This window comes from Panulirus ornatus, chromosome 18, assembly GCF_036320965.1.
Source record: "Panulirus ornatus isolate Po-2019 chromosome 18, ASM3632096v1, whole genome shotgun sequence".
NCBI classification, from domain to species: Eukaryota; Metazoa; Arthropoda; class Malacostraca; order Decapoda; family Palinuridae; genus Panulirus; species Panulirus ornatus.
The window spans coordinates 52,191,087-52,214,161 of record NC_092241.1 but is presented as its reverse complement, the minus strand read 5'-3'; the positions used below and the strand labels follow the sequence as shown (position 1 = coordinate 52,214,161).

General features: G+C 43.2%; 1 protein-coding gene across 2 annotated transcripts in view; it reads right to left on the bottom strand.

Annotated features, from left to right (window-relative positions):
• Positions 1-22,783, bottom strand: part of LOC139755092 (uncharacterized) — a 109,585-nt gene extending 86,802 nt beyond the window's left edge. For both annotated transcript variants that reach the window (XM_071673208.1, XM_071673210.1), the window contains exon 1: positions 22,538-22,783. The gene's annotated coding sequence lies outside the window, so the exon portion shown is untranslated. The remainder of the gene's footprint in view (positions 1-22,537) is intronic.
• Between the last annotated feature and the right edge of the window lie 292 nt (positions 22,784-23,075).

Genomic DNA, 23,075 nt, shown 5'->3' with positions numbered 1-23,075 from the left:
AGATGACCAGTCTTCGCTCTCTCTCTCTCTCTCTCTCTCTCTCTCTCTCTCTCTCTCTCTCTCTCTCTCTCTCTCTCTCTCTCTCTCTCTCAGTGTCCACCTGGTGAGAGATGAGTGTTGCTAGCCTTCATCCTGCCCCTCAGCGGCCCAGCAAGGCCTAGCTAGATCTGCACCTCCCAGCCCTGCCGGCAGGACGCCCACCTCCAAAATGCGCTTGTGGTCGACCTTCACAAGGCGCGGGAGCAGCCGCCACCGAGACTAGGCTGTCCTCACCCCCCCCCCCCTCACAACTCGGCCCTGATACACATCCTCCGCACCCTGCCTAGCCACAAGCACATCCCGGGGGACGCTCCCCAGCCCGCACGCACATCCTCGTACCTCTCCCTGCCCTATCCACATCCTACAACCTGAAGAGCGACATTCTTACACACGTTTACAACGACAGGAGAGCGGCTGGCGACCACACACTGTGTGCTACAGCCCGGGTAACGACACTACATCAAGCGTCCACAAAGACACAACAGCCACCAGCGGACGCTGCAGATGAAGGCGGTGAAGCGGGACCATAAAGGCACTTTTATACTCGCATCCAAATGGATTTTATGCACAGGAATTACTTTTTTGTCCATCGGCGGAGCGTGGAGTAACGGTGTTTGTGGGCCGTCATCGACGTCCCAGGTAGCAGAGAGGGAGAGCGAGGGAGGGAAGGAGGGAGGGTTACCTATCTTTTATGGGTGGGTCACGCGGCCGGTGCTGGGGTACCTACACCGTCCTGAGACACTGGGAGGTGAAGCTGCGAGAGTACCAGAGGCATGAGGCAAATCAACATATCTCGTGGGGGTTACGAGCCACCTTGGGTGGTGCGCGCGGGGGGAAGAAGAAAAAAAAAAAAAGCCAAACGAGGGAACAGGTTAGATGATGGAGTAGAAAGAGGTGCTTCAAGGTCGATGGCGAGGGACAGCCCCCACGAACACTCCTTGTGAAGCCTAGAAAATCACAGGCATCAAATGTAACCCCTCGAGCATGGTGGCACGACCACTGAGTTCGATGGTGCGACCCTTGAGCACGAACACTTGAGTTCGATGGTGCGACCCTTGAGCACGAACACTCGAGTTCGATAGTACGACCTTGAGCACGACCACTCGAGTTCGAAGGTACGACCCTTAAGCACGAACACTCGAGTTCGATGGTACGACCCTTGAGCACGACCACTCGAGTTCGATGGTACGACCCTTGAGCGCTAACACTGTATTCGATGGTACGACCCTTGAGCACGATGACACGACCACTGAGTTCGATGGTACGACCCTTAAGCACGAGAGTAAGACTCTTGAGCTCGATGGTGCGACCAATGAGAACAGCGGTACGACCCTTGAGTAAGACGGTCTTGGCACTCAAGGGTCGTACTGTTGTGCTCAAGGGCCGTACCGTCGTGTTCTAAGGGAGCGTCTGGGTAAGTAATCCACCTTAAGTACTCTGGCAAAGTAAAGGTCTCCACCGTTTCCCATTTTTCGCCTCGACGTACAAAACCAGAAGGTACCACTAACTCTCAACTTGTTCAGCATATAAAATAACAATACAAAAATATGCCACCAACCCTCGACTTATTCCACAAGAACAAAACAAATAAGTACCACCAACCCTCGACTTGTTCTGTACACAAAAGAACAATACAAAAAGGTACCACAAACCCTCGACTTGTTCCGCAAACACTAGAACAAAACAAAAACGTACCACAAACCCTCGACTTGCCCTGTGTACCAACACTGGCGAGTGAGTACTCGTCACTCCCAAGCCCGTGTCAACAAATTTCTCTCAGCGATTCTCGTGGACAAAGAAAGTCCAGCACGTACGTGAGGTACTCAGTTTAACTGTACTTGTATGACACTTACTGGCCAAGTACCTTAAGCAAACAGTACAAGCGAGGTTTGGGGTCTTTTTAAATGTAGACAGAAGAGAGGGATACGTGGAAGGTCCACGCATCCTGTCTCCCCTGTCCATATAAACAGTATTTGGCCCCTACGATTCACCGACAAGAGGGAGCGACAGAGGAGGAAGAAAGAAAATTGTATCACACGATCTATGGGAGACATTCACATCCTGTTTTTCTTTAATCTACATAGACAATACCTTAAATAATCTCCTTAAAGCCTCCTGACAACAGACCATATAGTTTTTTCTTACAGACTGAAGCCTCCAGAGTAAGGAAAGAAATTACGCCATGTTTCATTCATCAACACTAAACTCGTTCAGCTAGCCATGAACCCAGGTCACTATACCCGACTCTTCTTCACAACATATTACCCTTATCCTCGCTCAACTGGGTTCAGAGTCGACCTGAACCTAGATCTAATCACTTTTTTACTGCACTCTTTCACGACATTATCCTCGACTACAAATGCCATCACCACAATAATCCTTATCTTCACTAGGCTAGGTGTACTATAATCTCCACTATATCCTTATCTACACACACACACACACACACACACACACACACACACACAACTGTAATGAATATTCACACATTCTCTCTCTCTCTCTCTCTCTCTCTCTCTCTCTCTCTCTCTCTCTCTCTCTCTCTCTCTCTCTCTCTCTCTCTCTAGCACTACTTCCCATACTACAAAAAAAAAAAAAAATCAGATCCCGCGCTGCCAGCCAGCCAGCCAGCGGCACCTTCGTCCTCCTCCCACCACCTGAAAAAATATACATCCTCACTACGGCGGCTCATCATTAACCAGTTGGTTCATTAACTGGGCTGCATGTGGGTGACGTCACTGGCACTGGCGGGTGGATCATGGCGTTCATCAGCCGGGAGCTGGGTGTCCGCCAGGCTGCGGTCACACGCAGGGGCGGGCGGCCAGCCAGAGCGCGCACTCCCTCATTAGGCCTGTTAGGGTGGTGAGGGGGAGGCGGCATTCCGTAGCGCCACCTGCTACTGCCTCCTTCCCTCCCTCACCCTCATCGCTCCCACGCGGTAGGTCAGCCTCGCACGAAGGCACAACCCTTGGCTACTACTACTACTACTACGAAGGTGGTTGCGATACGCGTAGTAGTACTAGGCCTGGACGTTTATGTGACCTTAACCCTTAAAGGGTCAGGTCAAAGACCAGGTCACCATAATACCCACTGATCGCAACCACGGCGCTCAGGGCAAGCGAGCGTTCACAACACACACACACTGTACACGATCTTTCGTTACCCGTGTGGACCCCCAAGGTATTTCGCAATACATAATGATTCTAACCAACGTAGTACAGCAAGAGGAGTTGCCTCATACGGTCATTTCATTTGTACTTACAACCCATCAACAGACAACAGATCGAACGATCCGTCGCAATATTGGTACAATCAACGGTGTATGCAATACCGTACACACACACACACACACACACACACACACACACGTGCCACAGCGCATCTTCTAGAAGTTGCCATGTACTATTGAACTGCCTTTCGTCACGAGAGGAACAGCACGATTCGTCCCACTTACTGATCACATTCAACGCAAGATCACACGCGAATCAGGTCATAATATTTATATTCACGCGAAATAATAGAAAGAATCACGCACTACAGCATTTGTTTCCCGTTATGCCATTTGCTGCTCCGCATTCCATGAACCACCTGTATTTGCCAAGGCATGTCATTTGTTGACATAATGCAGCACGGAACCAGACTGTAATATAGTATTACAGCCTGGTTCAATGTTGCCTCTATCAACAACTGACGTGTCTTTTTAAGAGCCAGAAAGTGATACAGTAAATCAGAGCGTCAAATGACAGAGGTTTAACATACGCTTAACAAATACTTTACATCAAAACTGAAAATGATGGACGAGAAAGATATATCAAAAACTTTCAGTGTTTCTTTTAAATTAAGTATGATAATATATGATGTTTTATCTCGAATACCACTTTACGATGTGGATTATTTTATTTTTCTTTAAAGTCTTAAAAGGTTTTTTTTTTTTTTACATTTATCACACAAGGGGACAAAAAAAAAAAAAACATTTATGAAAGTCGATGAAAACAAAGACAGAAGTGTAACAATATGTGGCAGTTGATAACACTAAAAAGTTGCTACATCTCGCTCGAAAATGTTCCCTTACCTCTTGCTTACATCTATACAAATCTTAGCCGCGTTAAGTCACTATAACATTAACCATTTCTTTACCAAAACGCGAGAATTGATGGGAAACTGCAGGACATGTGACCCATTCAACACACTTCCTACTTATACGTGACATTACTCATGTATATATATATCCATGTTTGAACCTTCCCATAGTCTAGGAATTAATGATATATTAGCAAACAGTTCCTATCGTCTACAACTCTTATTTTCGCTCACATTTCCCGATTCTAAAGTCATCTACGTTAAGACCACTGATGCCATTTGTCGCTCGAATACTTGTTTAGTTTAAGTAGCATCTCTGTATCCCTCACATTTGACCCCGTCAATCCATTTTGAATCGTTCTCCATGCTCGTCCTTCACACTATATACATCTTACTAAGATATCATTTCTTACTACGTCGTAAGAAATCTTTCTAACGGTTGGTATTACTACTACTCTTGCCATTTTTCCTCTACATATATCTTTCGAGATTTTACATCCGTACTGTAATATGGAGACCATGCACTGCACACCAGAATACCCTGGGCTGGGTCTTGCTATATAAAGCTGGATAAAGCTGAGTGAAATCGAATGATACCATCACATCCACGATTTAAAATCTCTCATGCTTATCTCTGCCCCTAACTTCTTACAGAATCCCGTGAAACAAAGTATAAAAAAAAAAAAGAATTCGAGGTGGTATATTTTTATTGATTTCCAACCGTAATGTCATGGAACATTAGGTGCAAATATACCTTGCGCAAAACACACATGGTTGCGCCCATTGCCACGCCCTCAACATACACCTTGACTTGCATTATTTCCATGTGGCAGAATTGGATTGTGTGGATTATTTATTGTCAAATGAAATTACCGGACCGGAAATTTATTTTTTTCTCGTTACTTCAAGTCATCGTTACGTTAGATTAATCTAAATTAGCGTTACGTTAATCAGGGTTAGGGTTAGGTTTAGCTAAGGTTTTCTATATTGAAAAAATAAAAAGTTTCATATCATCATATGCAATTTTTTGGGATGAGGTTGAGTACGAGAGGTTTGGGAGAGCACGGAGGTTGGATGCGACTGGTGGGGGTTGGGAGAGCACTGAGGTTGGATGAGACTGGTGGGGTTGGGAGAGCACTGAGGCTGGATGAGATTGGTGGGGGTTGGGAGGGTCATATGCCCCAACTCCTCCTGGTGGGAGGTCGAATCCCGCTGCAGTTTGAGACCATCTCTGTCATCAGTAATTACTGTCCCGAGGAGATAATTACCTGTGATTGGCTGCCGCATCACGACATGGCCCGTTACACACACACACACACACACACACACACACACACACACACACACACACACTCACACACACACACACATATTTCTTACCTTCAAGGAAACATGTAAACACACACACACACACACACACACACTCACACACATATTTCTTACCTTCAAGGAAACATGTAAACACACACACACACACACACACATATTTCTTACCTTCAAGGAAACATGTAAACACACACACACACACACACACACACACACACACACACACACACACACACACACACACACACACACACACACACACCTATTTCTTACCTTCAAGGAAGCATGTAAACACACACACACACACACACCGTAAGGGTCAGGTCAAAAGGGATCGAATCGTCGTGTTAAAGGTTTCAAGCGAATTCTAGACCAGGGAAGCTTTAAATGAGCGGCGGTATCTTCGTGTGTGAAAGGTCTTTCTCCTTAAATTAAGCGCTCACACACGTAGTAACGAACACGATAGGAGTTTTACTTTGAAAAATAAATATAAAACCTATCTCATTTAGTTCTTTATTGCTACAGGAGTTGCACAATAAGAGTTCAGGCCAATCAACGTCGTAAATAACTCAATGACTTAACTGGTGACTGTAAACTGGAGTTGTGTTTTGTTTCCGTGAGCCACCCGCAGAAGAAAGCCTAGCCGAAATCAACAAACATCAAAGTCCGTTCATATTACAGAGGACCAAATCAACCAATGCCTTTAACGCAAGGCGATAGACCTCCCGTCTTAATAAAGGCAGATGTAGAAATAACACAAAATCTCCTAAACTTACAGTAATGCATGATTAAGGCCTGGGCTAAACTGAAGAAAAGAAACCATAATTTTCTTTACAGCCTCCTCGTTCGTCAGCTGTCTGGTAACACTGGCTGCGTTAGAGGGAAGGAGAGGATAATTAGTTATTTACCACCGACCTGTCATCAGGTACACAAACATGTCATTAGCACCCACCGGTACAGTATGGCTGGAAGGGTCAGGTCCCACACACAGGTAGTATCAGGTCAGGTCAGGTCACCGGACGTATGAAGGACGCAAAATGTTTGGACGTGGGATGAAGAGAGTGAGAACACAGTGGACTTTACCAGAAAGATTCAAAGCCCTTCAGCACTACGTTACGACCCTTGACCACGACGTTGCGACCCTTGACCACGACGGTACGACCCTTGACCAAGACGGTACGACCCTTGACCACGATGGTGCGATCCTTGACCAAGATAGTACGACCCTTGACCACGACGTCACGACTTTTGACCACGACAGCACGACCCCCTGACCACAATGTTACAGCCCCTGTCCACAACATTACGACCCTTGACAACGAATTCGTTGACCTTAACCACAATGGTACGACCCATCTGAGTACGATGGCACGGCCCTCGAGCACAACGATATGACCGTTGAGAACGATAATTCGACCCTTAAACACGACGGCACGTCCCTACAGTACAACAACCAGGTCTTTGACCCAAGTCGTGTTACAGTCTTCATCAAACGCAAATGCAAAAAACTCTTGATAGTTAAAGAAACACCAAAATCGCTAAATAATAATAATAATAATAATAATAATAATAATAATAATAATGATAATAATGATAATGATAATGTGTTCCTCCAATCAAAATTCCTCAGTGCTCTCCAAAAAACACATCCGAAATTCCTCAACTCTTCAAACTCGTTCCTCCAGTCAACACTCCAAAGAACCATCCAAAAAAAATCATCCCAAATTCTTCAGCTCCTAAAACCCGTCCCTCCAGTCAATAGCAAAAAAATATATATATATTCAGGGCTTTATCTGCAGCCACCTGGTGTGGAGCCTAGTGTGTGTGTTGTGTGTGGCTCGTCTGCAGCTACCACACATTCCTCAAGACTTTTTCTTGAAAACCGAAAAAGAAAATAGTCAAAAATAAAATTCATTTTTTTTTTTCAATTTTCCACCACCCTTTATAACGCATCACTATGATTTCAAAATCATGTCCCTCGAAATTAGAGATTTACATTGGTATATCCAAATTAAGATATGAACCTTATTCAAGTTGTATTTTACGCTTGAGTTTTTAATTTGCTCCCTGTATCAAATAGCATGAGGACCGGTAAATGTGAACTTCACACTGTAAACAAGATACAACAGGCTGAAACGTAAAATTGAAACCCTCCGTGTAGCGGGTCTCAAGATTTTATTTTACCGTCACGATTTTCAGTCATAAATAGATATTTTTGGCGCAATAAGAAGTAGCGTTGAGCTTCCTTGTGAACTCCCCGAGCAGGATAACCTTCCGAAATAAGTCCTTATGTTTATATATATATATATATGTATATAATTTTTTTTTTTTTGCTTCGTCGCTGTCTCCCGCGTTTGCGAGGTAGCGCAAGGAAACAGACGAAAGAAATGGCCCAACCCACCCCCATACACAATGTATATACATACACGTCCACACACGCAAATATACATACCTATACATCTCAATGTACACATATATACACACACAGACACATACATATATACCCATGCACACAATTCACACTGTCTGCCTTTATTCATTCCCATCGCCACCACGCCACACATGGAATACCATCCCCCTCCCCCCTCATATATATATATATATATATATATATATATATATATATATATATATATATATATATATATATATATATACATACATATATATATATTTTTTTTTCATTTATTATACTTTGTCGCTGTCTCCCGCGTTAGCGAGGTAGCGCAAGGAAACAGACGAAAGAATGGCCCAACTCAACCATATATATATATATATATATATATATATATATATATATATATATATATATATATATATATATATATATATAAAGTCATTCGATTGTTAATCACTCCTACAGGTTTAGGTGGAGAAGCGTAACAGGCACACAAATACCGATAGGTGCAGCATATAAATCAAAATATGTCATTTCGTGCCACAGTTCCACCGGAATCAGTTTCCACTTCTGGGTTCTTATGCTGGGCCTAAACCTGTGCCGCTGGTCCCAGCAGGAATTTCGTGTATCTCTGAGGAGCAGCTTTACTGATGGTGTTCGTACAAACTACATCACAGATGACTAAACTGTAAAATGTTGAGGTATTAATGCTTCAACATGTTTTGTGTCAGTTATCTGCCAATTAGAGCATGCAAATATTTCAAACACAACACATCTGGTTCTACTATTAACAATACACAGTCTGCATGAGCCAGTAAACATGAAGCCTGCAGATTCCTTCAAAGATAATGTAGCACATTGGTGAAAATAATGTAACTCAATGATGTAAACTTCTGATGGCGTTGTTTTACTCTGTTTTTACAATTAATTCGTAATCATTTTATTGTGAACAGAATCACAGTGACAAGTCAAACTATTTAAAACTGTGATAATGTAACAGCCGAGAATCTCAAGAAATTTTCTCTTTTTGCCAGTCTTCAAAAACGTAGCCCAGACTTTTCAGAATTACGTTTTTCTAACCTTGCAGGAGATATAAGCCTCGGTATTTAAATTATAAAATTCCTTCTCCCTTTCTCCATCGGGAATACAAGGCTTTACACGAAACTTATCGGCCTCCGGCAACTGCATATTACTGGAACGCCCAAATTCACTTCGCCGTTGGTAGGCTACGGAATATTGAAGCGTAATAATGGAATTCTCCCCGGCGGTGGGGAACCCACTGGGCACCACCAGATGGGGTAGGCCTCGTCTGGGACCTTCCTGGCCTGGCCCAGGAGGAGCCTGAGAGGAGGTGAGGAACGCGGAGCGGCGTCAGGACAACAAAAGAACTGGGTCGGCCATACCTAAGCTCGCCCAGTAGTACAACGAATTCCCACCATCAACGAGGGATCCCTGGAGATGCTACAGCGACTACCATGTTGGGTATTCATGCATCAAAATTCTGTTTCTTTATGACATGGTAAGGTAGTCAAGATACCACCCGAGCAACATCAACGCTATAGCGCCACAGTAAGCAAAATACTACGTTATTGATTCCCTGGTTTTGACCAAACTCGCAAAGGGCAGGTCAAAGGCCATGTCATCATACCCAGAGGACGTATCGTCGTGCTAATGGGGTCAAAGTAAGACTCCGGTCACTGTAAGGCACTGGTATCCAAAATTGTGAAACTGGTTAAGACTGTCACTTTTAAATGTGTGACTGTCACAAGCAAGAGACTGCCTAATACGAAAAGAACACTGGCTACTGATAGAGTCGTACGATACATGAAGATCAATGAAGTGGCTTATCAACCAAGTATGGTGACCAACGAGAGAAAAAAATAACAATAAAAGCAGTGGATGGATGGCCAAGCCTGTCAGTAGGATGCAGCAAGAGACCCGCACATAATACAGGAAGACAGCAATAAACTAGTAAATTGGTGGGAAGCTGGCCCTCTCTCTCCCCTTGATCTCTTCAGGAATGCTGGCAATATTTTTGGCCACTCGCTATCAAATTTAATTCCCTGAACTATTAGTGACCACAATAATAGCCGTCGTTACTTTAGTTTGCGCATTCACTTTAAAAGCACCAGTGAAAAGACAGAATCGCTTTTTTCTTCCCCTGGCTTGGGAATCTCTGGACAGTCCGGTTTCTTTCAAGTGTGAGAAAAAAAAAATACGCCATTACGTATCACGACACCTAAATTACATTCTCTCGTGCCTCACGTACTACCGTCCATGTCCTGTATACACACACACGTGAGTTGGCTATACTACACTCCGTCACGTACATATGCTCCCTTGCCTAAACCACACATTGTGGGAGTATCAAACACGCATTGTCACTCTACACACGACCTTCATTAATATTTACCAAAGATACCTCACATCTAAATTCCTGGCCTCACAGACTTCCGCCAGATAATGGGAGTCACAGATGAGTGAAGCGTAGCCTCGCCCGAGCATGTAAAGCGGGATGGCGCATGTACGGTGGACATGCAAGCCTGCGTCACCTCACCTTGTCATCTTTGGTTTATCCATCTAGCTGCCATGCCTGAAGAGCACCGACACGAATGGTCGTTAAATAGCTATCACACGACCACCAATAATCGTGTCCTTGTAGCAATCTTGTCCTCCAGTTAAGCTATCCTTAACTAAGTTGTATAACCCGGACCGCCAAAAGTTTTTCTAGTTGACAGAGACATCGAGAGACTTTCCAGTTCTTCTTAACCCTGCGCCACAAAGATAAAAGAATGATGTACAAAGGTTAACCTAGATCAAGCATCATCCGCACCAACACTCTCCCATTAGCTTCCCAAGTGGAACGCCGCGTATCCTAGTCAGACGACAGAAACTCTTCCAAAACAAATTTACTGATCAACTCGCTCTTGGCTTTCCTGCCACCAACTGGCGGCGTCCTCATCCAGTGAGCGGGTGACCTTCAAACCTCTCTGTTCTTTGGTTACCGTCTGCTCGTACATATACCGCCAATAAACCCATATATAGTCCCTCAGTCGGCAACCGCGGGGTATTAGTATACAGCCATTCATACTTCGCAACGGTTAAACAATGGCTCAGTCCTCACTGGAATAAATCTTCAAGAAACTGATCAATGTTAAAAAAAAAAAAAAATAAACCTTGCCATCCAGTAATCATGGATAGTTGGAGGAAATAGACTTCTGTGGGGAAAATTATGATGAATGATGACCACATCCATCCATCTCAAGGCCACAATTTATAAATAAAACCCGAGCGCCGCGGTGTGATCTTTGAGCATGGTGGGGTGGTACGACTCTTTGAGCACGATGATACGATCCTTGCTTGGGTACGATGGTTTAACTTGTGACTTAAACGTTAAGGGGGTCAGGTCAGAGACTAAGCCATCTTACCCAAGGGTCGTAAAGAAATGCCGTGCTAAAGAGTTGATAGGCGATTCAAAATATTTTATCTGAGTATCTCTAGATTTTGAAACCTTTCAAAACTGATATTATACCACTCAAAGAAGAGAAATGGGGTTAAACAAGGTGTAAAGTATATCAAAACATTTCGAAGAAATCAAGTGACCGATATATCTACCTTCTAAACTCTCAATCACAATTACCCGTTCCACATTAATATTCACGTCTCTTGTCACTAGAATCTCTTTATTCAATTACGTACTAGCCACATCCTGCTTTTGAACATTCAAAGTAAAGCATTGCATGACTTCCTAGCTTCAACCTCGACTATTACCTCAACGATCACCTAAATCTCAATTTAATGAGGGTTTGTTCATGTGAAACAAAGTATCGCTTTCGCGAACCAAGAATTCTTGAGCTGAAACACAAGTTTCTCTTAGAAAATGAGAACGAGGACGTGTACCCAGTGTGATGTGAACGCGACCCAACCTGGTGTGGTTGTAAAAAAATCTAGAAACATAATCACCTTATCTGTGTAATCGGATCTACGGTATGAGATTTTAATACGTGTCTGAACAGTTTTCAAAATTTGCCAGAATAAAAAAAGAATCGACTGCTATATTCCACTCGAATACATACAAATAATCAGTAATCATTCCATAGAAACACTAAACCTATTACGAAGCCATGATTGGTCTTCTCCCCCGACGAACGACGCTTGTACTACCCCCCCTCCTCCCACCCCCCCCCCCCAAAAAAAAGATAAACAAACCCTCCAACTTAGGCGTAAGTAGCCATCTTGGGTATCCAACCGAGAACCGGGTATCGACCGGTGGTGGTGAAGTAATTAGTGTCTGGTGGGGACTTGTGGGGGCCCGCTGCGGACAATGGCTGGACACCGCCCGCTACTGTAACTTGTACACTTGTCCCGCCGCCACTTAACAACTTGTGATAAGAACTCCATCCATACTAAATCCTCCTCAGGTTGGGCGGGCCAACCTCCAACGCTCCCGTCGTTAGGGGTAAACCTGCTCAATTTCTTGCGTCCGTTTGGTGTTAATCGCGACTTTATCCCGTCCCGCAACTCCTCCAGTTCATTCTGCCGTAGTTGTCTCTCTGCTGACGCCAGCTAATGCAACCTAACACGAAGCATCGAGCTTAATGGCTTATATGTCGTCTTCCAAGACAAATATTGCCGTAAACGTTGGGTCCTGACGGAGATGGTTCGCCTAACATACTTTTCGGACGATTTCTTCGTCACCCGTTGACCATAATAACTGCTTCAGAAAGTAAGTGACGGTTTTATCCACACCCACATCTCTGATGGCAACTATATTCAGTCAAAGGTATTCTACGATTTCCCTTCTGCATATATTTAAATATATTTCCGTGTCGGTATCATGAATCAAAAGCCACGAATTAGTAGTACTGTCTGTGTGTCTTTCAACTGTACCAGCCCTTGACTAAAACGGTACAACCCTTCAACACAACAGTACAATCCTCGGGTGATGGTGGCCTGTTCTACGACCTGACCTTTAAGGCTCGCAGTCCATCTTACCCCAGGATCGTAACGCCGTGCCCGAAAGTCGTACCGTTGTGCTCAAGCGGCTAAATTCCAACCACTTTTAATGTTCCAGTTCGGTAACTTCGTTTCTCACCGGGGTAAGAACATGCGGCACGCCCAAACACTTTACCTTCGACTGGTCACGCTGGGGAGAGATGCTGTTTTTTTTTTTTTTTCCTTACTCCGAACTGTACTCACAATTTCTATGTCACAATAGCAATTTGTGAGTACATTAAGTGGGGAGGCCATAGCTCCTAATGCATTTCGGCCAGACTTACGGGGTGAGTCTCATCATTTACTCAAACTTACCTTAGAATTTACGATTTACGTTAGCGTGAAGAAGGTTAGATGCGATGTATCGCCTCCATTTCTTAAAGATGCCTCAGGATACGTATGGATGATATTCAGTTGACAGTAAACTCCACCAGAGTGGTCCTCTCAGCAGATTAAACCAGGCCACACAGACGGCAACAGCCACGTCTCTGTGAGTTTGTCACCTTTATTCTCTACTACGAGAGATACCTGATTCATGTCTCAGTTCAGTGGTGTAATAAGGAAGAACAGCATCTTGTTTTTACTTGTTCCCATAGGGAGTAAAACATACACTCGTGGGGGCCCCACGAGTGTATGTATAGGATCAGGAGAAAGCATATGATGGGGTTGGCAAAGATAATTTGTGGATGGTCTCAGAAATATATGGCGTGGGAGGAAAGCTGCTAGAAGCAGAGTTCTTTATCGAGGGTATAAGGTGTGTATACCAATAGGAAGAGAGGAGAGTGAGAGGTTCCAAGGGAGGTTGGTCTACAGCAGGGGTTTGTGATGTCACCATGAGAGTTTTATTTGTATAAGGATGGGGCGGTGAAGGAGGTAAATGCAACAGTCTTGGAGAGAGGGGTGAACATGCAGTCTGTGGGAGAGGAGGGGTCCTGGGAAGTGAGTCAGTTATTGTTTGCTGATGACACAGCACTGGTGGCAGATTCGAGTGAGAAACCTCAGAAGTTGATGACTAAGTCTGGTGGAGTGTGCGAAAGGAAGAAGTTGGGAGTTAAACGTGAATAAAAGCAAAGTTAGTAGGTCGAACAAGTTAGAGAGACAAGTTTGTTTGGGGTGTGACTTTGACTGGGGGAAAAATGGAAGAAGTGAACTGTTTTACATGCCTAGGAGTAGACATGGCGGCAAATGGAACCATGGAAACGGAAGCGAATCATGGAGTGGGTGAGGGGGCGAAGGTTTTAGAAGCACTGAAGAACGTGTGGAAAGAGAGGGCGTTATCTGGAAGGATAAAAATGGGCGTTTGAAGGAATAGTAGTCCCACTAATGGAATATGGAAGCGAGGCTTGGGCTGTAACTGAGCATATGCAGAGTAGGGTGGGTGCGTAAGAAGGAGATGTGGAATAAAAAGAGTGTGGTTGAGAGAGCTGAAGATGTTGTGCTGAAATGGTTTGGATTTATGGAAAGAACGAGCGAGGAGAGATTGACAAAGAGGATATATGTGTGAAAAGTGAAGGGGACAAGAAGGGGTAGACCAAGGTGGAGATGGATAGGTCTGTGAAGCCTAGTTGTGGATAGGGGTTTGTGGTTTCGGTGCATTACACATGACAGCTAAAAAATGAATGTGTGCGAATGCTGCCTTTCTTCATCTGCTCCTGACGCTATCTCACCAACACAAGAAGCGGCGATCACCTTTAGGGGAAAAAAATTATACAAATACAGAGGCCAATAGGGCGTAAGCAAAAATTCGTATACCCAAATAATCAGGTTGACTAACTACTGAAGATACGTCGAGTCAAACAAAAATGGCATGTCTGCGTCTAGAGGCAAGAGGCAAGATGGCCCGGCATGTAATTTTGCACTTGGTCTGAGACAACGATACTTGAGGCTTGAATACAGTGCATTTTTTTTAACACCAACTAAACTACTCTGCTTTAGATTATAGGTCAATTTCATCATCAAACATTCAAACATCATTTTCTTTAATACTTCACAAAACTTGCGTGGATAAAGATGTGATAGGGAAATAAAAATGTCCACTTACTCAATGTTGTTTCTTCCAATGCTAAGTGTGTTTAATATTTTTTTTTTTTTTTTTTTTTTTTTCCAAAAGAAGGAACAGAGAATTGGGCCAGGTGAGGGTATTCCCTCAAAGGCCCAGTCCTCTGTTCTTAACGCTACCTCGCTAATGCGGGAAATGGCGAATAGTTTGAAAGAAAGATATATATATATATATATATATAATATATAATATATATATATATATATATATATATATATATATATATATATATATATATATATATATATATGACAAACAGCGACAAAGAAAAAAAAAATATTGTGAAACTGGGACAAGAGTATAAATCTTCTGTCTGAGGACTATGTCATCACATTATCTAATGTTCAGTTAGAAGCAATACAGATACGACTCTTGAGCACGAAGGAATGACCCTCCAGTAAGATGGCCCGGCCAGTAATCTGACCCTCAAGGCAAGTCAGGTCAGAGGCCAGAACATCATACCCTTAGGTAGTATGATCGTACTCAAAGCTCACCTCGCCTTGCATAAGAAGCTGACTGTGTGTGTGTGTGTGTGTGTGTGTGTGTGTGTGTGTGTGTGTGTGTGTGTGTAGTCAAGTTGTTACTATTGGAACGCTACTTAGAATGAGCGATCCGGTTTGTAAGTGACCCTGACAATGTAGACTAATTAGTAGACAGTTAAGTATTTCCTAACCTAGCACCACAAACATTCTAAGTTGCACAACCCTTCGTGCGGTTAGGTTAGACCCCCACCTCTCGAGCACGTCCCACACACACACACACACACCCTTATCATTAACTTTATAATATAGGTCTATCACCACAGCATGCACTGTTGCAGAAGATCACAGGAGGAGTTGCAGAGCCTTTCATAGTACGGACCCCACACTGACCGCAAGTATGTCATGCCGCAGCGCTTCTCTCTCTCTCTCTCTCTCTCTCTCTCTCTCTCTCTCTCTCTCTCTCTCTCTCTCTCTCTCTCTCTCCCCTCTAACAGCTGACCCGTTCATCAACAGCCTATTATGCACGTAGCGACTCGCACGTTTACGCGGCCATGTGTGACTTACTAAAACTATCCTCTGTGGAAACCAATGGTTGTCATTTTACCCACGGTCCGATCCAACACTCTCCGCAGATATTCAATACTTTTGGTCAGCATAAAAACTTGCAGCTGGTCAAAGGGTTTCTTTTGTCCAGTGTTCCTTTCTACTGGTGTGTGTGGGCGACCTTCAGAGGAGCAGAGCTAACCTCATAATCCCCGCTCGCTCGCTCGCTCGCTCGCCCGCCAGCCTGCCTGACTCCCCCCATGGCGGTTCCCTGAGGCAGTTCCCAGGCTGGACGAGCGTCCTCCCCCAGCTCTTGTACAACGGTTGGCGAATGAAGCAAGACGGTGGTAATGTCAGGTTCGTCTTGCGTGAGCCTCCGTGAAACACTTTCTTCCCACGAATGTTCACGTGAAGCGAACAAACATTCCTTAGGTTTCTGTACTTTCCCTCCTAAAAGTGACTTTGGTTTGAACATTTTTTTTATTACAAGAAATTATAAATTTGTCTCGTTAGTAAACGAGGATTATTTAAGCCAAATATTGAATGTGGGAAATCTAATCGTCTGCATATGACTGACGCCATTATCAGGTTTGACCATCAGTAAATTTAAGAGTCGAACCGTACAAGAATTTTTCCCTGGTCGTGCGTGAGTCTCTCACAGCCCACCCACTTGACCCCCGTCGGTCATTCACTGAACCACGGCAACATAACAGACCGCGAAGACTAGATCACGGGAGTCAAGTTTCCTCCTGGTGGATGGCTTCAGTGAGGCAGAAGAGCCAGCCTGCCCAGTGCAGACGTTGACCTCAGCTGGCGGGCTGGGCGGTGCGTCTGAGTGCTGCAGAAGGCAGCCCATGGCGCCACTAAACATGATCTGTCGTGGCGGCAATTCGAAAGATCGCTTTAGTCTCATACTGGAAGCAGTAGGTACAACTATAAGCAAAACACAACACTGTCTTCTGTTTGAATATTGAATACATTTTCCTCATCTATTTCCTTCACTTTCGAAAAAAAAAGGACAATGTGATGTATCTATATGGCAGGTAGTTTGGAGTCGGCTAAACCCTTCCATGTTCCACTCAATCTTTTCCCACCATAAAACTCTAATCGTAAGCCTGTCCCATTACCGTAACCCTTCTCCTCGAGCTGAGCACATAAATCACTTACCCGTTTAAGTGGCTAATCATCTCCCAACATTACTTAAGAGACCCATCTATCATTAATCAACCTGACAACCACGTCGCGCACCTTAAAAATTTACATCACAGCTCGAGACATAAGAAAGCAATTTACCCTCACACTCGCCACCTCCACAAATGGCTATCCTTTTATCTATACGCCGGGACCTTACGACATCCTTGTTCTTCAGGGCTAACAAGGACAATATATACGTAGTCCTCTAGACAACTTCATCACAGTCATTCACTTCGAAACTGTCTACCTGTCATCCCCTCTCCATTGAAACTACTTACCACGGCCTTCTGTTGTTGACCCAAACAACTACTTAACAAATCACAGCTCGAAATACACCACAGTCACCATCCAACAATAAATATCATCCACACCCGTTCATCAACCCCCCACCCTCATATCACACACCAAAACCGTTCAATCCTCTCAAAACTACCCTTCACAACCCACCATTCATTTTTTTTTTATATAAAAAGACTCCAACACCCGTTCGCATCCCACCATGACTTAACACACTAAACTGCCTAGTAGCCACTGCCGACACACCGTAGCAACGCGTTCCCCCAAACTCCAGCCATCAACAACAGATGACGTTACCCCCAACTTAAGGGGGGGAAAATGGACACAGGCGACCGCTTGTACAAATTATTAGTCCAGATACGGGTCCCGGTTCATCAAGGGCCGTTGCGAAACTACAGCACTCAGCATCAAGGCGCCAGACGCGATTCCTCTCCTCAAAAGGCATTGGATCTTGAAACGAATCCAAGAACTCAAAGTAATCGTAACTTTTTGGGTGTGGTTTTACCTGCAAGATATCTTGTGTACACTCGCTACTTATGTACTTTTTGCACACACTCACAGTGTGTGTGTGTGTGTATATATATATATATATATATATATATATATATATATATATATATATATATATATATATTCATACGTTCAACTGCTTAACGTACATTTACAATAAAATCTGAAGCCTGGCGGACCCGTCAAAATGGACAATGTAGAGGCCCCTGGCAATTCATGGCGCTCCGATCGCTTGGACCCCGATACTTCGACCCCTTTTCTTTAAACAGGCAACTCCGCTGTCCTCCATATCAATATACATATACATTTAGAGTCAACAGGTAAACTGTGATTACAGAACCTTGGGAAACATGATGCATCATCTCTCGATCCTTTCCCCTCGTCACAATACCAAGACTGAAGCTAATTCAATTGAGCTGTTCCGCCTGTCAATACATTTGTGAACGAATATATATACACATTGCCCAAAATGGTTCGTTACGTCACATTCCAATGAACAACTGTAAATATCTGCACTGCTTTCTCGGTGTTACTTTCAAAACCAAAGGGCTTATATTTTGGTTCTCTGGTGAAAGATAACGTTGATCACTTAAAATGAAGATGTTTCGTTGACGAAACAGCTTATCACTTTAATAAACCCATGATTCAAAACAGAACTGATATTTCCTTTGGTCCAAGAAGTACAAATGTATATCACAACTGACTGAATAGTAATACTGCCACATCAAAATTTAACCTTTAAATGGTTGCAGCCTATGCGTTGTGAAGTAGTTATTTTTTTTTTTTTATAATGGAGCTGCTTAGTTCTCCAAAATTAATTCTACTTGGTTTGGTCCACCAATTTCCATTCCTGGCAACCAGAAAGGATGAAGTGACCGAGTACAGAGGCTGCGAAAACAATGTTCTAATTCGGTTTGCATTCTTTCATTTGATACAGAAGGGATCTAAATTAGAGGTTAACCTCCCTGCCCCATCAGAGCAAAAATAGATAAATAAATAAATAGGTCCCCGAGAATGTGAATTTTTCTAGGTTGCTGCTACAGCATCGCAAGTCCATAGGCTAATGCTACAGTATCGCTAGTCCCTAATTTAATGCAACAGTATAGCAGCTCCTAACGCTAATGCTAAGGTATCGCAACTCCATAGGCTAATGCTACGGTATCGCAAGTCTCTCAAATTAATGCTACAGTATCGCAGCTTCTAAGCTAATACTACAACGCTTTATTCTAAGGTATCGCAACTCCATAGGCTAATGCTACAGTATCGCAAGTCTCTCAAGTTAATGCTACAGTATCGCAGCTTCTAAGCTAATGCTACAGTATCGCAATTTCCAAGGCTAATGCCACAGTATCGCTACAGCAGCTGGGAGAGCCCAGTAGAATAAGAACTCCCTCAAGAACAACCTCACCAACCGTGGAACATAACAGGCAAGCGAAGAGCGTAGCAGTGCAGACAACCAGACCCCGTCTGCCCTGCTGGCCACCACGCTACACCTCACAAATTACCGCCAGCGGTGGCCCCTGAGGCGGCTCGACCGGACGTGTGTCGCAGCCTAGCCTCCGGCCATGCCCTGCTACTGCCCCAAACGCACCCTCTTTCTCCCACCACACGCTCCCACACCCTCCTCCCTTACTGGTACTATGCACAATGCAGCCGTGGAAAGTATAATTAGTAGCATAACCCAACGTATAATTAACACATTCTGTTAACAGTTCTGTAATACCAGACCATGAAGAGCAGAGCTAATAATTGCGTTTCATGACAGGCCACAAATCAATCATGGCACGGAAGGACTGTGGTCACTCTGGATTCTTCGCTAACATTAATTTTTCCAATGCTCTGGCTTTACTCGGCACAAATGCATGTACTCAGTCTGTTCAAATGGTGAAATTACGGCGGTTTGAGTTCGAGATTATGATGTGCGTGACTGAAATCTAACAGAGCACGGCAGCCGCTTCGTTGTCTTCAAAAACGTACATATCCTGTCGATACCACGAGCGATTTTCTAAAAAGGAATAAAAATGCATAAGTATTGCCAACCTTAATGAAATGGACTCACAGATCCCTCAACTCTTCATTCTCACAAGAGAGCGCCAAGACGACGAAGCTTACAAGATAAACACGAACCTAACCTAAGAGGAAGTGCTCTAGCTGCCCACCCTGGGCCGCGCGACGTACACCAGCAGACAACTATGAGAGGAAGGGATCAACAAGTGTTCACCTCTACCTTAAAAAAAAAAAAAAAAAACACGGTAATCATACTTTAGATGGAGATTATTTCTGGCCTCTCGGATACCATGGTCTTCCTAAAGCCAAGCGCATTTCAAGGGGGGGGGGGGGGGACGACTCCTCTGCAAAACCAAAGCCACATCTAGCGTAGCCAAACCGATATACACACCGTCCTTACCAATAAGGACAAGACGATAACCAAACATCCGAAGGCTACGCACCAGCCATACGTCAGGCTCCTTCATATGTCGCCTGCGTAGGAAACCAGACGCTCAGGGATCACTTAATTAATACGTCGTCTTCACAACTTGAAAACTCGAAATCAAACAGAGCTGTTTCCAAGCATGTGAAAAGAAATGCATTTAACCTAAAACGTTATTTTGGATTTGGGAGTGAATTCTGCTACTATCCAATATATATATATATATATATATATATATATATATATATATATATATATATATATATATATATATATAAAGCCTTATCCTGTAACTTAACTAACTTCATCAAGAAAAGTCATCTTTTAGCCAAGAAACTTTACGATCGTGTTTCCCAGAATTTATAAAACTGAATGACACACTATTTCTTTTTCTTTTTCGTATGCCACTATAAAGAGGTTTTACCTGGACTTAACCCAGGCTCACAAGATAATAGGGGAAAAATAAAGAAGTCCACCTTAGGCCTGAGGTAGTTACTATATTTCCACCCATCTTTCTTCCACTCCCAATTACAGTGCTGGTATGTATATATGTAGGCTTAGCGACAAGCGACGGAGCGCAAATTTACGTTATTCACAGACCTACATTTATGGACATACATTCTCCTCAGTTGAGGTAATGGAGGAATAAAAGCAAATATAAAAAAGAAGTCAATATTCTCAATATGTCGAAGAAGAAAGAGGAATGTGTCGTAAACAAGGAAAACGAAGTCTACATTTGTTCCTTGTTCTTACAGTATAACCAGCATTCTTGCCATGGTTATATACACTCGCTTGGAGAATCTTTTTTTTTTTTACAGGCGGAAGTCTAGTTTATATATAATAATCAGCCCCTATCATGGAAATTATAATAATAATAGGGATGATCTGGGGTAATAAACCACCATCATATGACATGCAAAGACATAATGACACCCCATACAATAGTTTGGCAATGGAAGCATGCCTATTTAACCATTATATATATATATATATATATATATATATATATATATATATATATATATATATATATATATGTATATATATATATATATATATATATATATATATATATATATATATATATATATATATAAACACTAAGGAAGTAAAACATTTAAGTATATTGTTATGCATGCACGCACGCACTTGTCCGACACGAGTGATTATTCAAAAAAGTAATTATCTTACCACTCGCCATTTTTATAATAATTGGCAACACAATGTCAACCCAACGACAGGAAATGATCAATTTCATCATTTACCCGCCATTAGAGTCACAACTAAGTCAACATTAAGACTGTAGGGGGGGGAAAAAAGAAAATTACGTGAAAATTCCTTCAGACCGTCATGTTAATAACACAGAACTCACTCAGGCTACAACCCGCTTCCTGTTTGTGTATCTGTATATTTGCATACACACACACACACGTGTCTGTGTGTACTCATGTGTTCACGTATATTTAAAAGTTAGTCACCACCTGTAAACCATTATTAACTTTCGTACATATATATACCGTATCATTAATCAGATAAACGCATTAACGTGTCATGTGATCACTTGTTCTTACATTAGTTTTTACTTAAAAGCTTCCCTCAGATTAGAAGACGACTCAAAACAAGTGGTAAGGCTCTGAACATTCATAGACCCACCTTGCGGGCCCTTTAAAGAGGGCTAAGGGACCTTTAATCAAACACCACTGAACTTTATTAAAGTAATGAGGCCTTATAGAACATTACTGAATACCCTTAACATGGGTTTTGTGTTCCCTCAACAAAGGATCAAGGGGCCCTTAAAAGGAATGCTGTCATCAAAACACAGTAAATGATGGGCACAAAAAAAAAAAAAGTGCAGTGGATCCTGAAGAAGAAAGAAATGTACTGAGTTTTTCCTATACTGTGATGTGGTTGTACTGCGTATTGACCCCACAGGACTACTACTCCCTCCTCGGCTGCAAACTCAAGAGGGCCATGAACTATACCTTGTGGAAACAGTACAAGCAAGACCAGCTTCCAGGGTTCAGGTTCCTGACTGGAAAACTTAGTACCAGGAGGCGTTCTTCAAACGTACATACAAATAAGATCTTAAATGCAAAAAGTATTCTTAAAGGGATATATAAGCTTGCGGCCACCTGCTTGACCAAACTCAAAGGTGAAGAGAGCCAAGTCCCTCAAGAACTCACCTAAGGTAGAGTCTGTAATCTGTCAACCAAACCACGATATTCAACACAACATAAGCAAGGTATCCTCTGGCGTATAGTTGTCAACAAACAGTCTCTTTTAAGCTTTCAATGTGATATGACATGCATGTTAATCCCCCGGGTGCTGATGTCAGTTCATAACAACACTTCGCTTAGCACACGGTATGTAAGTATTTGACAAAGTACCGGACCATCATCGGTCTCACAACTGCACTCAACCTTGCGTCGACTACTACTGGGGTAACTACCCTGTGTCGAGCATGATGGGCCGAGTACGTTTACCTGGGGAACATGTTGTACGGCAGTCGAGTATGAATATCATATACCTTCGGACATCTGTATTCATTCTCTTTCAGATATCGTTCGAGGTATCATAATCAGACAAATAGTAACCCTGGAAACGGTTTTATGATTAGAAGAAAAGAATAGGTTTTGTCATATGTCTGGCAACTATGTGTGGCAGCGCGGGCCAACCACGTGACAAGGTGTGTAGAGTCTGGTCAATTTTTTGATGCTTATC